This window comes from Ammodytes marinus, assembly GCF_949987685.1.
Source record: "Ammodytes marinus genome assembly, chromosome: 11".
Classification (NCBI taxonomy): domain Eukaryota; kingdom Metazoa; phylum Chordata; class Actinopteri; order Uranoscopiformes; family Ammodytidae; genus Ammodytes; species Ammodytes marinus.
The window spans coordinates 7,059,320-7,066,982 of NC_137215.1; the positions used below are offsets into that span (position 1 = coordinate 7,059,320).

Genomic DNA, 7,663 nt, shown 5'->3' on the forward strand with positions numbered 1-7,663 from the left:
GATAACACACTGCAGTAGCCTATTGAAGCAACTGTATGGCAAGCTGTAGCCTACTGAAGCAGACAATAGCCGGAGCCTCGAGGTGTACTCACTACAGTCCGTTCCAGTGTGAAGCGCGTGCTGTTAGCAGCCTATTAGCGTGTAGTTACACCTCACGGTCGGTGTCCTTCCGCGGGGAATCTAGGTCGCATTTTCCTACCTACCGCCGAGCACGGCTCTCTCTGGTAACTGAATAGCCAGTGTAATCTGACACTTCAACTTGCCGTGCTCTACGGTAGTTGATTCAGTCAGTCACTCACACACATACATACACACCGTCTCCGGGGCTCTCGCTCGCGTCGTCTTTGTGAAGTGGAGCGAGAGAGCGAGCGAAAAGAGAGGAACACCGTTAACACGAGGGTTGGAGAAACAATACGCGGATTTGCCACTGAGGTCCTAGCTGAAAGTAAGTTTCGCGCCCGGTTATTTAAAAAAAAATAGTGTGTGTGTGTGGGTTTGTTGCAAAGCGGGGTTTGAATGTGTGTATGTGTGTGTGGGTTTTGCCTACCGCTGCCTGGACAGTATACTACCTGCTAACAATAGGATGACCTCCTGGAAACCTTTTAACAGCCGCTGATGAACTCGTGTCAGGGAGGGAGGGGGGCATATTCTGGTTGCGCGAGCGACTTGGCGGCGTAATATCCAGGCTTGTGGGTGCTGAATATATGCTATGGTCTGTGGATAAATGCCGTAGTGTTTCTCCTGCCTGCCCTGCCTTGCCTTTCCTTGTGTGTAGTGGACGAGTTGCGCTGAAGCGAAAGTCAATGTGTCTGCAGGGGTATTCTTCCAAGAGATGGGTGCATGCGTTATTGTGAAGACACTGGATAGGAATGTTCTAGTCACTCAGTTATTGCAGGTATGTGTGTGTGTGCGCGCGCGTGTTTATGCTTGTGTGTGTGTGTGTGTGTGGGTGAATGTCTCGGTCGATCAGCTGATGGCTCGGTTGATGCCCCTAAACTGAGAATGTATGTCACTTAGCTACAACACTCAAGCGGTGAGACTGGGTTTGTTGACTCTCCACCCTCTAAGGCTTTTATCGGCTACCTGTTGTAATGCAATTAGCAACCACATCCACACACACCGCACTCTGTAATGTTCTGTTAGGCAACATCGTGTAATGCCTGCCCGCCTCACTGACATTTGCCGAGAATGATAACACTGATTGTGTTGATTGGATCCGCTCAGGGATCATTCAAAGATCAGTGGCAGCCAATGTCATGTCAGTGGGACCCTTAGGGGGGGCTCTTTATGGCACTCTAGTGGGCTCTTTAGCTAGCACACTGACAGAGACATATAGCTGACTTTCACAATTAATTTAATGCACTGCCTGTGAATATTTGTGTCGGACAGGTGTGTGACTGTAATGTCAAGTGTCCATTGTTGACATTTGTTTATCTGCAGCTGCACCTACCCACACACTGACTGCACCTTATGTTTCAGTGCAATTTAGTACATGTGGTTTCCTTCGCAAATACATCATGAATAATGTGTTTCTTGTTATATGAAGTAATTTCTCTGTTTTTTAAATGGTTTGCTGTGCTCTTGTCATGATGCTTGTATTTTGCTAATGTTTTTGTAAAGCCCTTTGAGACAATGTTGTGTGAATTTGGACAATGTATTTGAATGCATATCACTTATATAGTATTAACACTATGTATTATTAATTTATTTATAGATTTTTTTTTTACCATTTAAGCTCCTCGGTACAGCCTATCTGTTGGGTGTTCTCTTGTGACATGACATGTGTTAAGTATAAGACAACCTGCTGCTCATTACAAATTGCCCCTAGTGGGATTAATGAAGTAGGTTTTTGAATAGGATATAATACATGTTGATTGATTGATTGATATTAATCTATCCTAATCCCTGATGGAGGCCAGCAGTGCCACATATGTCTAAGCCTGTTTTTTGAAGCCTTAGTACTGTATAGTGTGTGGATGAGCTGCTTGACTCAGCACAGCCTCCTGCCTTAAGTCTGTCTGTCTGTCTGGCGGTGGAAGTGGTGGTGGTGGTGGACCCTCCCCGTAAAAATTCCTCCCATCTGGATGTGAGGCCAGCCGGGGCAGAGAGGGGGCTGCTCACAGGCGGACGAAGATTAGGAGGAGGAGACTGGAGCTCTTTCATTAGGGTTACACTACACACTGCTTACAGGACATGAAAATAAACTTTGAGACGGGGTACAAAATCAAAAAAAGCCTTTATCCTTGTTAGTCTAAGGAGCTAAAGTTAAAGGTAGCGCGATTAGGAGTAGAGGAGCAATCTTTTGATGTTGGTATAACGTTGTGGAGTTTTCAATATCAATATCTTATCTGCCATCTCCCTGACAGTTTCACCTTTATCACACTTAAGGCGAGACACTGCAGGTGATAGGTAAACGTGTTTTAACCTACAACATTTATCATAAGTCAGACAAATGACAAAGCATAGTGCTAAGAATAGCTATGTAAAGTTTAGTGGATGTCAGTGCTTTAGAAGTTGAGATAGTTTGTTGAGAGAGTATTGAAAAAAAAAACCAATGTTGAGGGATAATGGCTGTTTAAAGATAGTTGTTGAGGAGAAATATACAGACTCAAACAGACAAAGAATAGTGAACTAAGCACCTACATTTTGGACCTTGTTGAAGACATGTTATGCAAGCTAAATAGCCAAACATCTCAAAATTGACCACTGCTTGACTGAGTAAACAATGTTTTCGCCTGCCGTGTCTCGCCCTGAAGCCCCCCCCCCCCCTTTTCAAAAGAAATCCGACACAGTCGTCCTACATACAATTAAGCGTTACAGGTTTAACACAGTCAGTGTGCATTGCAGGAGTATTGCATTGGATTGCAGGTGTTCATGTTATTGTGTGTCCGCTCCCTGTACATACGTCGGCCTACAGAGTGAGTGTGCTCTTTGAATGGGTGCAACCTTCCAGTGTCTCCTTCCACGGTGATTTACATTGGTGATGTAATGAAATTGTTTCAGCAGCAACACTTGTCAGACGCACCACATTAATTAGTGTTGTATATGTTTTTTTTCTTCTTCTTCTTCTTTTTCCCCCCCTCCTTCTCCTTGTGCTGAACCAGAGCAGCGTTAAGTCATCTCAGCAAAGCATGAAAAGAAGGCACGCTTGTTCAGAGTAGCTTACCTGATAAATTGTGAAAGGAAGAAGGGCGAGGAATTAAAGCCATCTGCAACTGTTTGAAACTTGGAAGTGTGTGCAGTGCAGTGCGTGTTTGACTGAGTGAAGGAGAGAGTGAGTGAGTTTTCTTTCCTTCTGTTGTCCCTCCTGGGGCCTCTCTCTAGTCTACAAGCAGCCAGCCAGCCAGCCAGCCAGCCGGGCTGTGAGACAAGACAGAAGAGTGTCCGATTCACTAAACAGGCTAACGGCTCCACCACTAGACTCACTTTGGAATCAAATTTGGCTGTTTAAAGAAGACGCAGGGTGAAAAAATCCATGTACGCTCACTCGAGACCGGATTGTCTGCGAAGGACATAATGCCAGAAATATGCCGGCAAGAATTGGTGAATACTTAAAACAGAGAGACAGAAAAAAGGCAACACGTGCACTGGCAGGCGCTACAAGTTTGAAGCTAATCGTCAGGAAGAAGACAAATGTTTATATGCAGCCGTATGTTTGTTCCTAAAACAAACAGGGAGACAGAATGGAGAGATTACCTGCGTCTATAGCCAAAGTGTTAGTTAGCCGATGTTACTGTTTGAAAATACTATATGTGTGTGTGTGTGTGTGTGTGTGTGTGTGTAAAATAAGGGCTTTCATATTTTTTTTACACCATGTATTTATTGTCATTCAATCATTTTCGAATATCAGGCTGCAACGAGTTTTAGAAAAGGTAGCTGGCACGTAATGTGTGAAGCAGCGAGCTAATACTCTAGCAGTACAGGAGAGAAAACAACTAATTACTTGTGTCTGAGTAATTAGCTTTTTGTTACTCAGCAATTTAAGTTGCACACAGTCTTTTTTGCTGCCGTTTTTACCGCGTGTCGGCACAGCTGCAGCGCTGCTAAGTGCTTCAAAACCTGGCGAACGCTAATCAATGTTTTGACAGCCTGACATTTCATATAACTGTTCGTGTTGGTTGGAGGAGTGCTGCGCAATACTTCACTTGCTGCCTGTTCACTTGACATACATTCTTGTAGTCTGCTGTCTCTCTCTCTCTCGCCATCAGCCAAAAGTTCCACACCCACTTGTAGCAGGAGTTAGTCTGTGTTTCTGTCTGTGTGTCTGTCTGTGTGTCTGTCTGTCTGCCTGTCTGTCTGTGTGTCTGTCTGCCTGTGTGTCTGCCTGTGTGTCTGTGTGTGTGTCTGTCTCTCACTTTTCTCTCTCACTTGTGGTTCATCTTGGCAGCACTTTTTATCTACGCTGAGCCTTTGTTTTCAATGTGCCTATTTTTTTTATTAGGAAAAAAGTTGTATTGCCTTTGAGCGCTCTAAAGACTAATTTCAAAATGACGACTTAGAATGGGTTACAGCTTGAAATGTTTGGTTGGAGTTGAGGTAGTAGTGCCCTCCCTAGTGTCATATACTTAACTACTTCCTAAACGTTGTTGTAATGCTATACCCTTAAGTCTGCAGTCGAGCTCTCTTCAACCTTGGTGAATGCAGTGTAACTAATAAAGAGAGAAAATGAAGCACCACAGGCAGATGTTACTCATCCTGCTGCTGGCCCACAGTGATGACATCAGAGAGACAAAAGTGGACCAAGATGGGGCGCAGGGATAAGAAAACCCCCCCACTGCCACAACATGCCTGTCACCGCTGTCCTCCAAGCTGCAAACCTTGCACCGTGGTTGTATTTGTGGCGTAAACATGGGCTTGGTTTTAAACTGAGAAAAGTCAGGAGCTTACTCATTGTGGGTAACACTTAGCAAGGCATATTTAACCTTGGGTATAGCCCTGCAAACGGCATTGTTTGAAGACCAACTGTGGAAAAAAACGGTAGCTGCAGTTCTGGGCTGCTGTCAGGTGTGTAAAACAGGGCGGTGCACAGTTAATCGTTTGCACTAAGCAAAAAACCCTTCCTTGAATAAATAAACATCTGGGGAAAGGTATAATATTCCTTCTCTTCACAAGGCTTTCACAGCCAAGTTAAACCTCAGTATTAAACCGGTCTAATGTGTCCTTTATCTGAGCTGCTGTTGACAGATAACAGTTTCAGTGGTATAATATAAGCAAAACATGAACTTAACTCCTGTTCCTAAAACCCGAGCTGTCACTTTAACCTTGAGCTCTGCGAACATAAGGGAGAGACACATTCTTCTAAGTGCTTTTTTTCCCTTCCCGAGACAAGGGAGTGAGGCAGAGTGCAGAAAAAAAGGGAGAGAGGGAGAGAGAGCAGAGATAGAAGAAGTTGCTGGCCCGCCCCTGTCACCGTCTCATGCATGTTTGATTTGATGTTTCTTTGAGAAACGAGTGCAGGAGGGGGGGACGTCACAATGTCCATGTCCTGTTCCCATCCGCCCAGGGGACGTGGGGGGGGGGAAAGGGCGGGGGGGGGGGCCTTGAATCATAAATGACACCCGGCCCTCACCGGGAACAATATGAAAGTCGGTGGCGAGCACAGGAGGAACAAAATGTTCCCTCTATATCCATCCATCCATCCATCCGTTCGCCCACCGCTGCCGCCTGCACTCAAGACTTCTCACCATCGCAAGCAATTACCCTCACTTTTTCCTTTTTTTTCTTTTTTCTTTCTCCACTGCTGTTGAAATCCTCAGAGAGCCTGTCTCAGCTGTGTGTGTGTCTGTGTCGGTGAGAGAGAGAGATAGAGGAGAGAGTGGAAGGGGCAGCACGCTAGAGAGAGAGAGAGGAAAAGAAAAGAGATAGTATGTGTCGGAGTGAGTGGCGTTGGCGTGTGTCTGTTTGGCTTGTAAATCCTGTTTAAGCTAAACAAACTCATTGTCCTCATCCTCCAACTGTGTGTTCTCTCTCTCTCTCTTTCTCTGTGAGTGTGTTTTGTCCCCCCTCCCCTCCTTTCTCCTTTCTCTCTCCTCCTCTCCTGTGTTTTTTTGTAGTTGTAAGTACAGTCACTAATTAGTCCCCTCTCCCTCTTCATGCTGGGTCAGTGGGTTTACAGTATGCAGCACTGATCTGCAGTGTGTTTTGCTTTTTTACCTCTCCTGATACCAACCAGAGCAATCGCCTGCTAGCCAGCTCAGCGGACATGCAGCAGCAGTAGCCTCCTCCAAAGAGGTCTTCACACCTTACACTGGCGTCCCACATGGGTTCATTTGCCAGACAGCCACTCAGGGCGCCCGGCTCTCATGCAGCCTGCCTGCCTCGTCACTTTGGGTTCACGCCAGGTATCATTCAGACTAACCAGTCCAGCAGAGCAAAGCAGAGCAGTGCGCTTTGCCCGGGTTGAGTCGAAAGGTTAAAACCTGTTATCTCTTCAAACAATGACAATAATGCATTTAGAAGAGATGTATATTATAGATCAATTTGACATATACTGTACTCTGACGTTGACCTTTTGTACAGCGTGTTCCCGAATGGTCCTAGCTAATAGCCTATAATGGATCGTTTTTCTAAAGATAGCAGCCAGAGCCACATGCTGTGTTTATAATAGTTGCGTTATAAACAGACTGTAGTCTAGTCGTCGGGAGCGAGTGCATGCACGGTGATGCAGATTTTCTGGTCGAGGTTTTTTTGCGTGGGAGACGGAGGAGAGTGATGGCAGGAGCTTGTGTGAAGGCGGTCGAATTGTCTCCAACATGGCCTCCAGGGATAACATGCTTCGTCGTTGCCCGACAAAGTAAATTAAATAGGATTTACTAATGCAAAAGGCACAGCGTGGCTATGTCGGTTGTGAGGTGGGAGAGGGAGTCGTGCGTTACCTGCTCTCACAGAACGCAGTGCGAAAGGCTGAAATGTGGCAGATAGCGTTCGCAGTGCGGCACGTATCGCATGCAAACACAGTTTTAAAGCTATAGTGCGTAACTTTCTCTTATGAGCGAATGTCGGTTACATTCTAGCCATCCACCAACAAGTTGACACACAGCTGATTAACCCTATCAACTCCACAAAACGCTCTCCGGAACACTGTAAACAAGATGTTGATTTTTCACTTTTGAGCTTGGACAATGTTGTGGTTGTTATATGGGAGAGTTATCTTGAACTATATGCCTGTTCCTCTTCTTACTCCTTTTTGACATTGCTCAGCAGCAGAAGAAGTATTTTGCTGTGTGCAGTTTGCAGTGTGTTTGGCCGTCTGGTGCCCTCCCCTCGGTCTTCACACCGGTGGTGGTTGAGCCAGGCGCTTTCCCAGGGTTCTGAGCACTGACATCCCTTTCATTTTTCCCCTGCCTGGGCGGCTCAGATAAAGGGGCATATTTTAAACCTCTGTGTGGATACACCAACTGTAAAGAGAGACGGGCTGGTGGGCCGGGGCGAGCTGCAGCATTAACTTCACAGAAACACAAAGAGAGAGAGAGAGAGGAGGAACAGCTGGGAGGAGGATTGAAACAAAGAGAGAAATCCATTTGATTAAAGGTGGAGTCAGCGACTGGAGAACGCTTGCTTCAAGATCCGCTACCTGTGCTTACTGTGTGTGCACTGAAACAAAATCTGGTGTTAATAACCGGTTTAGGCTCTGTAAACGCCGAGCATGTTATACGGTGGGCCC

At 45.8% G+C, this 7,663-nt stretch overlaps 1 protein-coding gene across 1 annotated transcript in view; it reads left to right on the forward strand.

Annotated features, from left to right (window-relative positions):
• Positions 1 to 320: 320 nt before the first annotated feature.
• Positions 321 to 7,663, forward strand: part of zmiz1a (zinc finger, MIZ-type containing 1a) — a 121,365-nt gene continuing 114,022 nt past the window's right edge. Inside the window, exon 1 of the mRNA XM_080036294.1 lies at positions 321 to 445. The gene's annotated coding sequence lies outside the window, so the exon portion shown is untranslated. The remainder of the gene's footprint in view (positions 446 to 7,663) is intronic.